Raw genomic sequence first — 18,880 nt, 5'->3', positions numbered from 1 at the left:
TGATGTGAAGCGCTCATCCCGGCAACTTCCCTGCAGCATGCCTTCAGTGAGTGGCAGCTGGTTTTATTTTACTTTTGCATATCCTCAGGGATGGCAAAAAATAAATCACTGGGAAACAGGTGGTACTTGCTGGGCAGTGTCAGTTGTTAACCCATTAATGATAGGCCATTATAAAGTCATGACCCTCAGACTGGCCAACTGGCCCTGGCGTCAGTGCAAAAATCTGTGGCAAGATACACCATGGTTCCTGAAGGCCGTGGGTTACAGGACCAGGTGTTTGCTGCTCAACGCTTCTGTACCATGGTCAAGTTCTACAGGGAACTAGGGTACACGTTCCCCTCCTCACGTCTAGTCGAGACATACTGTGGGAGAGGGGGCCGCTGTTTCACTTGCACAGGGCCACCACTTGGCCAGCCCCTTACCTGTGTCATTCCTGGTTTTGCAAGGAAGACCAGCCTAGCAGGCCCCACCCGATTCTGGAAGTTCTCCTCTCCCCCAAAGTTCATCCGGGAGCTAGAGCAGTTGCCTTATTGTTGCCTCCCTGTCCCAGAGCTAATAAGGGTGACTTCACTTTGTCTTTTCTTCCTCCACTCAGTGTTAAGGGGATGCTATTTATACCCAGAAATCCTGGTACCCACATCAAGAATATGATACAAGCTACATCAATGTTTATAGCAGCTCAACTCACAGTAGCAAAACTATGGACCCAATGAAGTTGCCCTTCAACAGATGGATGGATAAAGAAAGTGTGGTAAATATACACAATGGAATATTACTCAGCCTTAAAGAAGAATGAAATGATGGCGTTTGCCAGTAAATGAATGGAACTGAAGAATATCATGCAAAGTGAAATAAGCCAATCCCCAAAAGCCAAAGGCCGAATGTTTTCTGATATGCAGATGCTAATTCACAATAAGGGCTGGGGGAGCTAGGGAAGAATAGCGGTACTTTGGATTAGGCAGAGGGGAGTAAAGGGAGGGGAGGGGGCATGGGGTTAGGAAGGATAGTAGGTTGAGTCGGACATTATCACCTTATGCACATGTACAACCAGAGGAACGAGAAGTTACACTCCATTTATGTATGCTGTGTCAAAGTGCATTCTACGGTCATGTAAAACAAGTTTAAAAATATATATTTAAAAAAAAGAAGAACATGAGTTCTGCCTGTTAGTAATTGTACTTTCCTGATTACCTGTCGGCAGCTCTGTGTCCTCCCATGGAAGGCGGGTAAGACCCAGAAGTAACAAATAGGGAGGGGTTTCCTGCTGAGAGAAGGCCAAGCGTGCTCGAACTGAGCAGGTTGCAGGAGATGGGTTTAGCTGTCAGTCAGGTAATGAAAATCAGCCCAGGGCCCACCTGGCCCTACAGTCACCCCTCTACCTGCTGGCTTGCAGAGTGTGCCATGCTGTGGTGACAGTGCCACCCAGGCCGCTTCCTCCCTGCCTCTGACAGGGACCCCTGAGCTCTCCCCACTGCTCTGCCAGGCCAGTCAGCCTTTCCTGAGTGACGGGCTTGTCATCTGGCCCTGAAACAGTGTTTAAGCGTGGATCCCACGGACCTTATTGTCTAGTTTGGCCTTGACCTTGAGTCTTGGTTCTCTTATCAGTTCTCCAAGTGGGTATGCAGTATCCTATCTTGTTTCTGGGCCTAAACCCCCCGTCTGGTTTACCTGGTTGGGAACCCCAGGAACTAGGGTCCTGTGCTCAGCCGTGCCTGTGCCCCATGACGGTGACCTCTCTTAGCAACTGCAGACCGTCTGCCTGTCCTCTTTGATTTCTGCACTGCTACTTCCCTGGATGACCCTCCTCTTGTGTCACTTGCCATGACAGAACATTCTGTTTCGGAACTTCATGCTACCTTTTTTGCCTTCATCTTTACTTTGTTTGTTTGTTTGTTTTATTTATTATTCCACCCTTTAGCTGTATGCTTCTGGCCCTACACCTCTCATTGTGGGCCAGAATGCAGCTTTTCCTATTCCTTTCCCCAAATCAGCTGGGCACTTCCCATCCCACCGCTCTTCTCTGGTAGAAACTGGACTCTCAGGGTCAAGCCAGAGAATACTTGGGGATTAATAGCCTAGATTGAATCCAGAAGGATTCCTGTCAATAAGCCAAACAATGGCAGGCCCCTGCGACTTGGGACCTCTTCCTGAGTGTGTTCTCCGCTCTCCTGGGAGTCAGCGCCTCCTCTCCCATGTTGCTCAGTACTGGAAGACCTGGCCAGGGGACCGGACCTCCAGAGGGTGCGCAGCTGTTCCTCTCTCCTTTCTCCTCACCGCTGTACTCTGCCCCCTGGTAACAATAGGTTGAGGTGTCAGTGATGTGCAGAGTCTGATGCTTGTTTTTAGGCTTTGGCCCAAATTATAAGATGAGACCCAAGTTTTAGTATCCCTTGTTTTCTTGATACACAGTGGAAACCAGCCAGGTAAATAGAAAGTGTAAATGTATCATTAGAGAAAAAAAGAATATTTCTTTCTCATCCCCACCACCACCCCACAATCTAAGAGGCATTTCAATGTAACAAAGCACACAGACACATCATTAGATTAAAGGCAAACAATGAGCGTTCTAATTCTGGCTACAAATTTACAATGGAGTCTTTGTTCAAACATGCCAACCAATGAAACTTTGGCCCCCTTAAGTACAAAGTGGGAATAATATTTTCTGTGTCCTTCGTAGGTTGGTGTGATTAATAAATTAGAAAATATATAAATGGGCTCAGGAAACTATAAAATACAAAACAAAAGACCGGTTTGGATGCTATTTGCTAGAGAGACTGCCATTATTAAAGAACAGAAGTAAAAACTCACCTGAGATATGAACATGCAGTTGACAGAAAAGGCCATATAAAAGTCTCTTACACATGTGAAAAGCTGATTTTTCTTACTGCTAATAAGAGAAATATTTTTTAAAAAGCTAAGAGATCTTTTCTACCTGTCAGATTGGTCAAGTTCAAAACAGTTGATAATACGGTGTTGACTCAGGCAAGAAATAAGGAGTGCCTGTCTTGCAGATGGGAGTGTAAACAGATACAGTTGCAACAAAGAGCAAATTGATAATATTAGGTAAAATAGAAAGTGCACATGTCTTTGGCCAAACAGTTCCATTTCTTGACATTTCTCCTACAGACATACTTGCATCTATACAATATAAGGCAGATCTGTATGTATCGACGTGGAGTGTTTTCCAGAGTACATTGAGAAATGCAGAGTGCAGAGGAGTTTACAGAAATCATTTTTCTATTTATTTATTTCTTTATTTATTTAGAGAAAGGGCAGAAATGCCAGAAATGCATAGCTGGTATCTGGTGATTGCTTTAGGTTTCTTCATTCTTTCATTTTATATTGTTAGTTTTGTTTTTGGGTTTTGTGTGTGTGTGTGTGTGTGTGTGTGTGTGTGTGGTAGATTTGTGGTTTCTCATCTGTTAAGTTGTTTTTGCTGCTGAGAGAGTGGAGCTGGGTGGCTGGCACCAGGGGTGGGACACGTACTTACTTTTCACTTTATATCCTTTTGGACTTTTTTTAATTTTGTAACTTATGCTGGTATTACCAATTAAAAAAATTGAAACAGAACAAAAGTCTTTCAGAAACCTACAGTGACTGTATAGAGGGAAAAGAGGGGTGGGAGGGGTGGGGGGGAAGGGAAAAAATAGTGAATCAAACATCATTGCCCTGTGTAAACGTGTGATTACACAAATGGTATGCCTTGACTCCATGTACAAATAGAGAAACAACATGTATCCCATTTGTATACAATAAAAAAAAAAAAGAAACCTACAGTGAAAAAGCACAACCAAAGGAACAAAGCCCTTATTCTTCTTCCCTCTCACTAAAAAGGAAATAAAATAAAAAATAAAATAAAATGCCAAGCCAGGTACAGTGGGTACATTCCTGGCTACTAGGAAGGTTGAGGCAGGAGGAATTTGGGGCCAACCTGGGCAACATAGTGAGACCCTGTCTTAAAAAATAATTAATTAATTAATTAAAGTAAAACAAGCAAGTCACGTGAGAAGAACTATTCCATTTTTTTCTCTCTGCCCTCTACGATGCTTGACTTTCATCCGCCTTTCGGATTGTTAAGTTTTTCCCTTTACATTTGGGCTCTGGAAAGCAACTTGAGTCCTCACAGCTGCAGAAAGCGATTTTATTTTCACCATTCTAATGAACCAAGAAGTCATGTCTGGCTTTTCCCTTGATCTGCCAATCTTTATCTCTGAGATCTGAGTAACCCTGGAGAAGTGTGAGCATCAAACCTAACCTAGATGTTTGCTTCCCCTGGCTCTTCAGGGAGCGATGGAGCTCTGCTGGAAAGGACGCGAGGGGCTGTGCCCAGGGAATTAATCTCCCAGGTAATTAGGGAGCTGCTCAGGGGCCAGCTTCCTAATTGGGCTATTGAACATCTTGAGAAGTGCCTCAAGTTCTGCCTTCCTGCTTTATTAGACATTAAAAGTTAGTACGTGGTCATTTCACCTCCTGAGTTTTACTTTCTGTATTTATTTTACCTTTTTTAATTTTCACTTTCTTATTATTTAAGCAAGGGGCCATTTTAATTACGCTTGACTTCCAACTCAATTACCCAGAAGCACTGCTTTAGAGTTTTTTTTCCTTACCCAATTGTCCCCCTTTGTGTAATTTGGGGCACCCCTGTGGCTTCTCTGCTAGGAAAACCAAACACAGTCCCCAGACTAGGCGTGGTGTCTTGAAGATGTCAAGTGACGAGAGGCTTCCCGTGAACAGGTGCCAAATGGGGTGTCTGGAAGAGCCCCCTCGTATTGACTCACCACTGCCTTCAATTAGGGAATCCACCCGCCGTGTGGCCGGCACCCTCCAGGCCCCCACCCAGGCCTTGTTTTATTGTGTACATAGACAGTTTGGAGTTAAAGGCGAACTTAAACCAAGGGTCATGTTTACACTTCTGCTGTGAACTCCGATCGCTGGCTTGTTTGAATGGGGTTCAGCTTATTTATACATTATTCAAACCTGTAAGTCAGGGAGAAGGCTGGAGACCGACAGGCCGTGAACTGTGGGCTTGTATTTGCTGGTGGGGTCTCGAGTTGAGCCAGTGTTTTCTCAGCACTTTTCCTGCGTACAGCCTTGCTTAGGCGAACAAATAATCATATCCTTCACAAAACAACCCAGCTCGCGCTCCTGGGCGATTTTCTCTTCTTTGTTCATGGTGCAGGGGATCGAACCCAGGGCCTCTTGCGTGGGGCTTCGCTCTGGGCGCCCTGAGTGGCTTTTCAGATGCTCTTTACAATGACTGGCCTGAGGCCTATCCCAACATCAAGTGCTGCAGAGGCAACAGCAAGTTCTCCCAAGAAAAAAAGATAAATCTCGAGGCAACAGATTTCCTTGTGTTTTCCTTCAAGTGTCTGGCTCCGGTTCAGGAACTAATTTTACTGAGATCACCGAATTCCGATAACGACTGCATAGAATATTCTCACCTTTCCTTAGGTGACCGTTACTAGATTCCCAGCTTTTTGGGGTGTTGCATAAGAACTTTTGTTGTGACACACGTTTAGAATGACACCAGTCATACCAAAGAGCTCTGGCGAGAGGATGTTTTCATGTCAGGAAGGAGCCTGGTGAGGCTCTAAAAAGACTATAACCCACGATGGGCATAGCAGAGAGGAAAGAGAAAGTGGGGAGCAGGGGGGTGACCAGCCTTTGTTCCACCAGCAGGTCTTGAGGGCCCTCTGTATACTCAGCACTGGGCCAGCAGCAGACTCAGCCGGCATGCAGGGTTCCAGTGCTGGATGGGACAGGGAGGACTCACCGCAAGTCCTGCCAGCATCCCTGTCTCCATGACTCATCTTGCACCCCCTGAAGAGCCCACCTCACCCTGGTCCTCCCAATGCTGCTGCTCAAGCGGGAATCCTCAGGGGTGGTGCCCTTCCCACAGGCACCTGAGGGAGGCCTGCGCCTGCTGTGGCCTCCACCTGGACTTGAGTCCTGTCTGCTGGCCCACCGCTGTAACCCTGCACACTGAGCCTGCTGCTGGTGTTGGGAGGACAGGCTTTGGCTGAACAGGCTGGCCCAGGGGCGGCAGGAGGCACAAACCTACTCCTGTTTCTGTGACTTTGACTTAAGAGCCAGGAGACTGATCTGAATAGTGCAGAGGACTGAAAAGAAAGGAAATTAGCCCCAGAAAGTTATACCTAGAGCCCCCGAGCCCCTTAGCACAGCGGGGTGCCCGTGTAAAGGCTGTCCCCCACCTCACCATCTTCTAATTTGCTGTTTTAAAGACTCAGCCTTTCTGCCTCGTGCCACAGTGAAAACAGTTCCACGATTCTTGGTAAGTAAATGGAGTCTTAAAGCTTAAACCTCTGCCCCGGGCAAGGAACCAAAGGATGTCATTGTGCATAACTTCAAAGGCTGAGAAGATGTTTAAGGTCTCTGCTCTCTGAAAGAGTTTCTTTCTTTTTAGGCCATCCAGAAACATTCATGTGCACGTCCCACCGTATTTCACCGAGAACTAGGAGATCATTTCTTTAGCGTGGGTCTGCTGAGACTCAAGCTTGCATGGGCCTACCCCACAGAACAGGTTCCCTCTCTCTGCCTTATGATGATTATATCATGTTTTGGAAGACAATGTCTAGTAAGCATGATATTAAAAACAATACGAGGGATGGAGATGTAGCCCAGTGGTAGAGTGTTTGCCTGGCCTGCAGGAGGCCCTGGATTTGATCTCCAGCATTGCAAAAGAAAAAGAAAAAAAAAGTGTCTTTTCCATTTGGAGGAGCCAGTGAAGAGTGCTGTCAATCATACCATCTCTGTGTTTGCTCGAAGTCACCCATGGACTTGGGAGTTCTTGTTTTGGAGGGACCCTGGCTGGCATGGTTTGAGCTAGTGAAAAATAAAATGAGCTGCTTTCTCTCCCTCTCTGATCATCCATCATTTAATGTTTCTTGGTGGCAAGTCACACAGGTGTAGTGCATTGTGTCTGTTTCTCCTTTTGCATTTTTATCCTTAGGCAATGCAGAATATGTTGGTTTCTCTCTGTCATCCGCAGACAATTTGGCACAGCAGATGCCCTCAACCTATAAAGAATGGGTGGAGGATTTTCAGTAAATTGTCTGGGAAATAGGGAAATAGTGGGAGAGTTGGGAATGTTTGCCGTTGACTGCACGATTCCTTCACCTGAACGTCTCCCGACTGGAGCAAGGTTTTTGTTTTTTGGGGGGTTTTTCTTTTGTGGTGCTGGGGATTGAACCCAGGGCCTTGTGCATATAAGGCAAGCACTTACCAACTGAGCTCTATCCCCAGCCCTGTAGCAAAGCTTTTATACATTTCGATTTTGAAAATGAAGGCTCATGCTGTCAAGTCTAGGGGAAGAAGGTCTGAGAGGAGAAGGGGAGTCATTGACCCCAGAGGTGGGTGGAGAAATATAGTTGCCTGGATGGTCCAACACTATGACGTTTTGTTTGTGTCTCATAGCCTGGCACTTGGACCTCATAGGTGTTTGGTAAATGCCTACGGGCTGCTTAATGAACATATGATCCAGGATACTGGTTCTGGCTTACAGTTCCCTTTTCCTTCACCTGAATCCTGGCCTGCAGAATAGAGACAAAACTCTCTAGTCCTGCCTTATGATGCTGTTATGCATTACTGTGGCTCAGGGGCATCACATGGTTGCATTCCATAGAAGGAGCATTAGCCAGCCTGCCAGAAAAAAATGTAATGTGAATGAAGACTTGGGAGCCTCATGGTCTGAAGCACCCATCCTTGCATTCCAGACTGATACCCTCAGGCAGCCTGGAGATAGCTTAATACAAGCATATTTGTAACACTCTGGTTCTATCCAGATCAAAGGGCAGAGAGCCTGTCTGGGCTGCAGCCTCCAAGATGAAAACTGGACCCTGGAAGTGAGCCTGTGTGACTTGGCCATGCCTCAAATCTGAAAAGAAATACCAATTCTGTTATGGATGTTTGAACCATCCGGTGGAGACTTTGAAGTCTCTTTGCCTATAATAAATTGGATTCAATTCTTCCCTCGCCCTGCCCCCACCTGGTCCTACTTTAAGATTTGGGGATTCTTCTAAAATGGTGCTGCCCATGGAGGCTGTTGGAAAATGAAGGGAACACACAAGCCAGTAGGTGCTGGTGTGCCCGCAGCCGGGAGGCTCCTTCTGATGTTTCACGTGTCCCCAGGACTGGACTTGCGGATGGGAAGGGGAACCTTGCTTTCTCTCCTGAAACCGAAGATGAACATGTTTGTGTTTCATTGCCTGCCTAAATTAGCTTCTTTCAGACTTTGAGATTCTATGGTTTCATAAAATTTCAAATTTCCTTTTTGCTTTCTTGTCAAGTAAGATCTTTAAAAATAGCCATTTGTTACCCATAAAACAAAAGATCTTTAAGACAAGCCAAAAATCAGTAAGAATTTCATTTCAGACTAAAGAGCAGTCTGTTAAATATATTACATTTAGCAGCCAGGTATGGTGGTGCATACCTATAATCCCAGCAACTTGGAGGCTGAGATAGGAGGATCACAAGTTCAAGGCCAGCCTCAGCATCTTAGCAAGCCCTAAGCCATTTAGTGAGACCATGTCTCAAAATTTAAAAAAAAAAAAAATGTAAAGGGCTGGGAATGTTTCTCAGTGGTAAAGCACCCCTGGGTTCAATCCACTGTGCCAAAAAAAGGGGGGGGGGATACATATGCATTTTTTATTTTAAGGAGCTTTTTATGTTGTTCCGGTATTTCTCATTTTGAAAACTTTGTCCCCGATCAGTATTGGTCTGTGAGCAGTTGAAAACTATTAGGTTAGACTACATAGATTGTATAATACATAAACATATATAGATAAATTGAAGAGAAAAATCATTATTATGGCAATAACTTAGGTTTGCATTAGGCTTTTAATTACAGAATACTTTTACTTATGCTGTCCCATGTGATCAGTTAGCACATGACTTTGAAACATAAATTAGTCTTCAAAGCCTAAATTAAATACAAGGAAGAATAGAAGGGAAGTCTACTTGGTGATAAATTGTTGGTGTCATAGAATCAAATATGAGTAATTTTTAAAATTATCTATTGTTTGGTCTTTATCTCAGTTAATCTGTGATGTTAGCAAGAGTAAATAAACAGATGATATTATAATGATATGCATACACCTTTATAACCACATAAAGTATGCAGTCTTACTGTACAGTTGCATATATTTAGGATGCTTTTTTCTGAATAAAAAAGTCAGAACATATATTCTGACAAACATAAATATACATGCAAGGAATAATAAGGAAACTATTTGAAATACAGTATGAGAAAGTCTTAGGTCATGGCAGGGCAGAGACCAAGGGAAGGAGAGAATAAGCAAGAGGAAGAGTCAGCAAGAAGAGGGAGCAAGTGAAAGAATTCTACTCTTCAGTGGGTAGGAATGCTTTTTGTCCCAAATCTGTATTTAAAACATACATGTATGATTGCCTTCAACTCAAGAGTTCTGTCGTGAGCATCTGACTACGGGTGTATCCGATTTTGGACGTTCTCTTCAAACGAGACAATGAGACATTTTCTCTTTGCCTGTTTTTCCTTCTGCCTCCAATTTTCTCTCCTAGAGTTAAAGACTGGCTCCTGACACTTTTCTAAAGCAGAGCTACCTTCAGTATTCTGGTTTGTAAGTGTTTTCTTCAAAGCAAAATCTACTGTAGGATCAATAGCCTAGTTCTAATCTCTAGTCATAGTTGGAAAATCTTCAACCAAACTGGAACTTCACTTAGGCACTCTTTTCTCAATTAATTAATTTAGGCAGTGTTCATTCAACACGTATTTACTGGGTGCCCCATCCATATCAGGATTAGTGCTAGACAATGAGTATGCAGTACAGCACAGACAGAAGTAGTTTCCAACCTTAGAGAGCTCATAGTCCTTTAGGGGGGAATACACTCTAGGAAATAACAAATAATCACAAATAAAGATGTTTGGTTAGGAAACAAATGGGGTGCTGTTATCGATAAACCTGAATGAAGAAAACCTTGCAAACTCATCAAGGAAAGGGAACAATCCCTTAGTTATTAACAATTGACAATTGATACTGTGTGTGAAAGTACATGTGTGCATGTATATACCTATGTGTGCATATACGCATGTATATATGAAAAGGGCCCAGGTTATACAATAGATTTGTTATTACTTTTTAATGTGAATACTTAAGAAAGGAAGCTACTAGGAAAAAACCATTACTTTTGAATATCCCTATCGCCTCTATTTCCCAAATCATTCCTCTGCAGAACCACTCTTTGCTAGATTCCTTACAGGGAGCAAAGGGCACACCAATAGGAAGGGTAGAGCTTGTTGGCTGATTGAATTCATACCAAAGACTCTTCTTTCTATGTCATGGAGTTAACGATTTGGCCAGATAACCCAGATTGTCCATAAAGTTAAAAAAAGAGAAATCCTGGTTTCCAGGGTTGCCTTGATGACTTTGCTCTCCATTGGTGAAAATCCAAATCATCTAATATTGATTGAGCATCTACTCTGTGAATGCAGCCCTGACCTTGCACATACCTGGGAACACACACCTGGCAGGAATAAGGATGGTTAAATGCAAAGGATTAATATGAAGTAGAAATTATTCCACGCAGAGAAAAAACTACAGGTAACACAGGAAAATTGGTATGGGGAGGAGGCTCAGCAAGGATTTCTAGGGTGGCATTTAGTCTAGACCTTAGAGGACGGGCAAGCATTAGACTGATGGAGGCTGGCAGTGCCACGCACCTGCTCAGCCACCTTTGCAAGCTCGAGGGAATACCCATTAAGTCTCTTTTTCATATTAAAACTAACAACTGTTTGTTTCCTGGGGGTATATGTCTTGTTAGGGAGCAATAATAATATATCAATTTCCATCAAGTTGCATTTTATCATCGTAATGGTTTCAGAGGAGGCTGCTTTTAGCTCCTGCAGTGCATTTTAATGTGTTTCAAGAAACATGGAAACTGACTGAAGGCATAATGGATCCATAATGGACGAGGAGCAGGCGGGGCCCCGAATGGAACATTCCATGGCTGGAACATGCAAGCGCCTCTCCTAAGATCCTGGGCATTGTGTGCATTAGGAGCCAACAGGCACAATTTGGTTTCACTCGACGCCCCTGGGAGATGTGTGGGCAAAATTGCTTGTCTCTTTGGTCTGCTTGCATTTGCCCTCAGTCTCTTGTCTGGTGGCCCTGAACCCCCAATGGTCACGGGTTGAGCGTTGCATGAGAAGAGGAAGAACCTTGTCAGGGCAGGTGTGTGCAGCTGTTTGAAGAGGCTATTACTGAAGGAGGCAATGCATTATGCATGCGCTAAAGGATGTTTTCCTCCAAGAGAAAGAAACGTTAGAGAACAAGTGTGAGTGCATTTTATGGCATTCAGGACCAGGTGGGAGGTTTGCTTTATATAAGGGTCCCCAGAAAGGACAGGCAAGGCATTTGAGCTGTCAGCTCCACCAATTTCTTGTCAACTGGATCAGTCTCTCCTGATGACGGTTTTCACAAATGAACATGGAAACACCTAAGTAATCTTTTGAGGGAGAACGTGGTTGGTAAGAAGCAGCCATCTTACTTTATGTCTGAATGTTAATAAGGCCTGGTTCAAAATCTTGCGTTTCTCTATAACCCTACCGTGCAGGTGTGGGACCTCCGAGTCCTTAGAAGTGTAGAACGTGTTGATCACCAGCTAATGATGTCCTCAGATGTTTGCCACAGAAGGTATTGCTGAAGAATTGCAGCTCAGGAGCTGGGGGTGTAGCTCAGTGGAATCAGAGCGTGCCTAGCCATGGGCAAAGGCTTGGGTTTGTTCAGCATCACAAAAAGAAAAAAAAAAAAAATTATGAGATTGTGCAACTCAAATAGGGCCAGGCAAAGAAATGCATCTGAATCCAAAACTCCTTAGTACACTGAGGCTCCATCTTTATTTATTTGTTATTTTTCGGTGCCAGGGATCAAACCCGGAGTCTTATGCACGGTAGGCACGTGCTCTACTACTGAGCTACATCCTCCCTCCCAAAAGTTCCATCTTTATAATGCTCATGTTTCACCGCTCCCCCCCCACTTTTTTTTTTTTTTTTTAAATTGTGTGTGTGTGTGTGTGTGTGGTACTGGGGATTGAACCCAGGGACACTCTACTAAACCCAGGGGCACACCCCCCGAGCCCTTTTTGCTTTTTATTTTGAGATAGAACCTCACTAAGTTGTTTAGGCTGGCCTCAAACTTTTCATCCTCCTGCCTCAGCCTCCCAAGTCAACGGGATCATAGGCATATACCAACATACCCAGCCAAAATGTTCTTGACTGCTGTTTCCCCCATTGCTTTTGGATATAATTGATCTTAAAATCACTTACCTACTAGTGTTCATTCCAGATTTATCACCCTCTAGAATGAACTTCAGTGGATCCTAGGGTTAGTCTTTTTAGCTGGGCGTCGGGGTATTTTCTGTCTTTGCCTGATTCCTGAGTTTGGAAGTGAGCAAGTTACAGTACATTTTGATTCAGTTTTAATCCATCAAAATCAAGTTAGTCGTAAGTGATGGAAGAGCTTACTTTGTGTAGTCCGGGCTGCCTGGAGACATCAGCCACATGCCAAAAGCTTGCTCGTTGCCCGGCAACCTTGCTGGAGGAATAGATTTTCTGCCACTGGCTCCCTTTTTAGTCGAGGCGGAATCTATTAACACTACTATTCTAGCCCAGAGAACCGGAGCCCGAGTTTAGCTGAAAAGAGTAGTCGGGGTTTTTTGTTTTGTTTTGTTTAATAACCTGGCACCATGTCTCTGGCTTCTAAACACTACTACTAATTTCATTGACTTCTACATAAAGACATAGAGCTTATTAATATTACTTAACACTGTGGAAGCTAAAGAAACCAGTCTCGTGCCTCCTTAGCCCCCAAGGAAGCTTACTGCTTTTCTCTTTTAGAAATTACCACCCAGGGGTTGGGTGCAGATCCTGAGCATCCAAGATGAGCAAGGAGCCAAGTGACCTCATCTGCCCCCAAACTTCTCTAGTCCCCTCCAGGTGTGCGTGCCAGCTCCAGCCCTCGTGAGGCCAGTGGCCAGACTTGCCATCCAGCTGTTGAAGCCGTGATTTCTTTGAGTCTACCCTATCTAGCTCTGATTGAAAAGTGTCTCTGTGTTCCTTCCTCTTATCCTTCAATCAAAGAATGTCTTTTCTCCTTTTGTAGCTAAATACTTCACCAGCTGGATTGATGGTTTCCCTCTACCAGGGGAGTTCGTGGCTGTCAGCCCTATTGTTTTCTTATGCTCTTAATGTAATAGCTTTGGGCTGTAGCAAGGGAAGATGATGCGGGAGCCCACGTCAGGTGGCTGGAGTTATTTGCCACTGCTGAAATGCAATTTTAATAATGGACTGTATCAGCTAAATGTGTTTCCTTGCCCCTTTGTAAAAACAAAGGAATATCTCAGCACATTAACCCATTGGTGGCAGGAAAAGTCAAAATCCCCCCAAATGACGTTGAATGAAATGACATTTGCATCTCACATTAGAAATCCTATAAACAGGCTTCAGAAATTCCCTGGAGAGGGAGGGAGGGGCCGCACCTTTCCTAGTGGATGGATACTGGCCACTTTAGCAGCCACACACGTTCTAAGGATCAAAGGTAAAAAGTACAGTTGGTCATTTGATAGAGAAGTTCACTAACTGGACAAAACCACCACTAACACATAAAACAGCCTTGGAATGCATTTATTCATTTGTTCTGATCATTTTCAACTTTATTATGATATCTCAGGTAATTGGGATTGTATTTTCCCTGGTCATCAGAATATTGTTCATGTGGGGGAGTGTTTGAGATTGTAGTTTAAGTGCCCGGTTTTACAAATGAGGAGACCTGAGAAGTGAAGATATTTGCCCAGAGATGCACAGTTACGTCAGGGTGGCAGAGCAGAGACCCAAATCCTGGCATCACCCACCCAAGGAGTTAGAACTCACTGAGGGAAAGCACCCACTCCCACAACCTGATTCTAGGTGTGCCCATGTACCGGGCCAGGTACGGCAGCAGGCGAGAGCTTTACTTCCACAAAGTTTACCTTTTAAAGGTGGGAGAAACCCACGGTCAGCAAATAAGACAATCACAGGTTGTGATAAGTACTTTCTCAGACATAAGGTGACCAGATGCTGTCTACTGAACTACAGGTGTTAGCTGTGGGACAGTGCCTTTGCACTGCCAACAGAAAATATGCTGGATAAATTGAAACCTCTGGAAGTGACCCACCGTGGCCCATTAATTTGTATCACAACCCAGAGACTTGCTGGACCAGTTAGTGAGCTTCTCCTGACAGCGCACAAACCCAAACCTCAATAGCTAGGGTAGGGGCACCAAGGTGTGATCAGAGCCCAACCAACACTCTTAAAACAAAGGACAGGTTAACAAGAGAAAAGCATAGCAAATTTACTTAACCAAAGTTTTATATGACGTGGGGCCTTTGGAAATGAAGACCCAAATACCCAGGGAAAACTGTCTGTTTTTGTGCTTAGGTTTGACGAAGCATGGACAACCGGGTAGAACAAAAAGTGTCCAAGAGCTCCTGGTGTAGAGTGAGAGGAAAACCCAGCAGGGCCTGTCTGCTCGGATTCTCTTTGGTGTCTCTGTGGCACATTCCTCCTGCTGGGCATAGGGCAGGAGGCCTTCTAGAATGAGGGTCTTATGGTCAGACAAGGTGGGCCAGGGAATTTCTTTATGACCAGCTCCTACACAGAAAGGTGGGGAGGGTTAGTATTTCTGGCTTTTTTGTCTGGCTCTGGGGGCGAGGGGCTCTAATGTCCATACCTGGGGAAGAGGAATTCTGGTTTCTGTGGCCTGCGCTGGGGCAGGAAGGGAGCAGAGGAAGGAAGGATAGCAGAGGGTCAGAAAGAGACTTTGTTCTAAGGCCTACCCAGAGTTCTGCAGTTCCACCTACTCCACATGCTGTACTTGGGGGTATCATTTTCTGTTCATCCACCCTAGAAATCCTAGAATTCTTCCAAGTCTGAGACACTGTGGCTAGGCCAATTAATTCATCTATTTATTCATTCGTTCTTTCATTCATTTGATTCTTCACTTACTAGACATTTCCAACTTACTCTTGAAAATCTCTGGACAGCAAACACATTTCCAAGACCCCATCTGACTCCACACATATGACGGAATATTCCATACAAACTTCTATCAACAGCAGTCTTTGGGCATTTTATCCTAACAAAATGTGACTTTTGAAGTCAAATAACTCATTCTTTTTCTTTCTAAGTGGTTGCTTTAGGTTCTCAGGCAACTTTATATGCAAGATTTTTTTTTTTTTTTAATGTGTACTGTGAAACTCCAGTGTGAGGATTTGCTTTAGAATTAGATCTGTATTAGGCAGAGTTTTTAGAAGGCAGTGGTAAAAATTGATTTACTTGACTCGTGAAGCATGTGTTTTCAAGGACTTGATCTAACCACATACCCACGGTCACTTGCTCCTGGCCTTTGTGACCATCTCTATATATTTGCTCAAAAATATCCTGGATCTTAAAATCTGCTATAAAGTTAATGTGGGTTTTGCATTTCCCTCTGCTACCGTACTGCAAACACTGATTTGAAGGGTTCAAGGGAGAAAACAAGTCAAAGTATTTATCCTGCTGTTCTTTGCCTTTTCTTTCTTCTGTTGATAACGTTGTGATATTTGGCTATCAGATTTCATAGAAAAGTACAAACAGCCAAGGGCACTGTTTTTGTAATTTCATATTAAACTCATTTCCTTGGAAATCCAGCTTGAGAGTTCTCTCCAGACCTTCCTCCCCTTTTGTTACACTTCTTCTTTCTTTTCCCAGTGGCCCACTTTGAGACTTTCTCTTGTATCCAAGGTGCATATATTTTGGTTACATTGTAAGAACACAGCCCAGAGGACCCGCTGTAATTGGCCTCTCCCTGTCGCCCTTCAGTGTCTCTGGAGAGGGTTCCTGAACATGTTGGATGCTTCGACTGACCTTTCTCAGCAAACACTCTCCCTCTTAACCCTCAGGGGCAGGAATTGTCATCATTCCCATTTGACTGATGTGGAAACTGTAGTCCAGAAAGCTTTGGCAGCTTTTAAGCCCCGGTCAGAGTGTGAGTGATGAGTGGTTCCCAAAGACCTTCTGCTGCTCTGGGTGCTTGCTGTAAGCACCCCCTTTATTTCTCCATGCTAGGCTCCCCTGCCCCACCTTTTTTCTTTTAATTTGGGATTAAGTCCTTAAAATAAGCAGGGGGGAATGATTTATGTGTCACTTCTATTAGACCAGTATTTTCCATGTGTGCTCTCCAGAACGCTAGCCAGAAAGATGTTCCTACCAAACAAACAAAAAGAACCTTGCATTTAATTAACTAGGTCAGATCTGCACATTTTATCCCCTCCAGGAGATTCTGGATTCACTTTAGCTTATTCAGGTTCTGGAGTGTCTTTCAGGGGAAAAGTGTTATTATTCAAATTTGATTTTAATTTTGTTTTCCCCAAATTTCCATTTAACCAGGGAAAACCTTTTTCCCTTCTAATTCCTTGAAAAGTACAAGTCAATACCAGCCTCGGTCTTAGCAAGACCCTGTATCAAAATAAAAAGTAAAAAGGGCTGGAAATGTGGCTCAGTGATAGAGCAGCCTGGGGTTTAATCCCTAATACTGCAAAAACAATTTTTTTAAATGAATAAATAAAAAATAAAGTACGGTTTGAAAAAGACTTCAATTAAAAAGCAAGTGGAAAGTTTGGTGCATTGTAGTATGCAATTGAATTTTTTTAAAAAAGAAAGAAAAGAAAAAACAAACAAAACCTGAATGTTCTCAGACCCCTAAAATGGCAGCCTCCTGCTTCGCACTGTCTCCACTTTTAAACTGCTTTTATTTCCTTCCCAGACTCCTACAAGACAAGAACCGTGATTCTCCTCCTGCACATTCTCTCCCTCAAGACTTTGATTTTTGCCCCAGTCATGACTGGGTTTCTTACCATCTGTGCCTTTCTCCATCCACCTGGGCACATGATGCTCCTGGAGGGGAAAATGGAGCTCAATTCCTCTGTGACCTTTTAGTGGCTACAGTAACTACTTAGAAAATACATAAATGAACTGTACTTTAAATAAAAGAAAAAAATGCATTATGCGAACCTGCTTGCTGAAGTGACTCCAGTCAAGTGAATGACCCCCTCTTTGGGTGACAGAGAGAAATTTGAGAAGCTGCAGTAACTCATTTACATCACTAGGGTTCCATTTGGAAAATGATACCTCCTGTTGCCTAATTTAATTAGTAATTGTGTTTTCAGTTCCAGTTGAAAGCCTCCAAAGAAAGGGTGGTAATAAACTGTGGTATATGGTATTATTATTGTTATCTAATTTTATTTACAATCCTGACAGTTTAAGGCACTTTTCAAGAAGAAACTTGATGTTACCCAATAGGGTTTCCTCTTGTTCCCTTTTCACCTTCCATGTATTCTAGACTTCAGTATTTGATATTGATAAGCACATCAATGCACTCAGTTTTGTTTTTGTTTGTTTTAAACACAAGGTTTAACATTCCATGGCAAGTTCATTCTGGGTCAGAGATTGATTCGCCATTCTTTTTGGAAATATCACTCATACCTTGGCAAAGGCAGTAGAGGGGCTAAGGGACAGTGTCCCCCCAAAAGTTGGAAGATGTGAGGGTCTGCTTTGGCCCTACTTTTACTTATTTTGTGACTTTGGACAATTTGTCCATCCATCTACTTATCCGTCCATCTGCTTATCCAACCACCCATCCATTCATCCATCCATCCATCCATCCATCCATCTGTCCATCCATCTATCCATCCACCCATCCACCCATCTATTCCTCCATTCATCTGTCCATCCATTCATCCATCTGTCCATCCATCCATCCATCCACCCATCCACCCATCTATTCCTCCATTCATCTGTCCATCCATTCATCCATCTGTCCATCCATCCATCCGTCCATCCATCCATCCATCCACCCATCCACCCATCTATTCCTCCATTCATCTGTCCATCCATTCATCCATCTGTCCATCCATCCATCCGTCCATCCATCCATCCATCCACCCATCCACCCATCTATTCCTCCATTCATCTGTCCATCCATTCATCCATCTGTCCATCCATCCATCCATCCATCCATCCACCCACCTATTCTTCCATCCATCTGCCCATTCATCCATCCATCTGTCCATCCATCCATCCATCCACCCACTTTTCTTCCATCCATCTGCCCATCCATCCATCCATCTGCCCATCCATCCATCCATCCACCCACCCATCTATTCTTCCATCCATCTACTCATCCATCCATCTATCTGTCCATCCATCCATCCATCCATCCATCCATCCATCCATCCATTCCTCCATTCATCTGTCCATCCATTCATCTGTCCATCCATCCATCCATCCATCCATCCATCCATCCATCCATCCATCAAGCATGTTATGGAATCTACCAGGTGTTTAGTGCTAGCCTGGGACAACAAAGATGAATAGGTCTTTCAAGGACCTTCCTGTTTAAAGTGTGAAGTCAGACATATAAACCAACGGTCTCATATAAATACCCTTGGCACTAAGTTAGAAGTGTGTTCAAGTAGAGAGGCAGCCAGAGGAGGGAGGAGCAATGCTGTCTGTGGCACTGCAGGAAGGTTTTGTGGTAAAATTGATTTTGTGTTGAGTTTTTGGGAAAAAAAATCCAAGGGATTATGCTATAGGAGATTGGACTTTATGCTTCTTTGTAATTTCACAGTGATGGGAGCCACTGAAGAATTTAAAACTGAGAGGAGGAAAGTCATTTTGCATTTTAGAAAAAAACTGTGGAGGAAGACTTCATCTCTACGCATCTCACTCTTCTCATCTGTAAGAAGTAGATAATACCTACTCCTCTTGCTCGTGGGTTTGTTTGAGTTGGAGCTGGGCACAGTGGCACATGCT

The 18,880-nt window shown here is 43.8% G+C and overlaps 1 protein-coding gene across 2 annotated transcripts in view; it reads left to right on the top strand.

Annotated features, from left to right (window-relative positions):
• The window catches only part of Foxn3 (forkhead box N3), a 380,976-nt gene that overhangs the window by 49,980 nt on the left and 312,116 nt on the right, over positions 1-18,880 (top strand). The window lies entirely within an intron of this gene.

This window comes from Sciurus carolinensis, chromosome 2 (assembly GCF_902686445.1).
Source record: "Sciurus carolinensis chromosome 2, mSciCar1.2, whole genome shotgun sequence".
Taxonomy (NCBI): Eukaryota; Metazoa; Chordata; class Mammalia; order Rodentia; family Sciuridae; genus Sciurus; species Sciurus carolinensis.
Note: the sequence above shows the minus strand (reverse complement) of the source record. Positions and strands in the feature narration are given on the sequence as shown.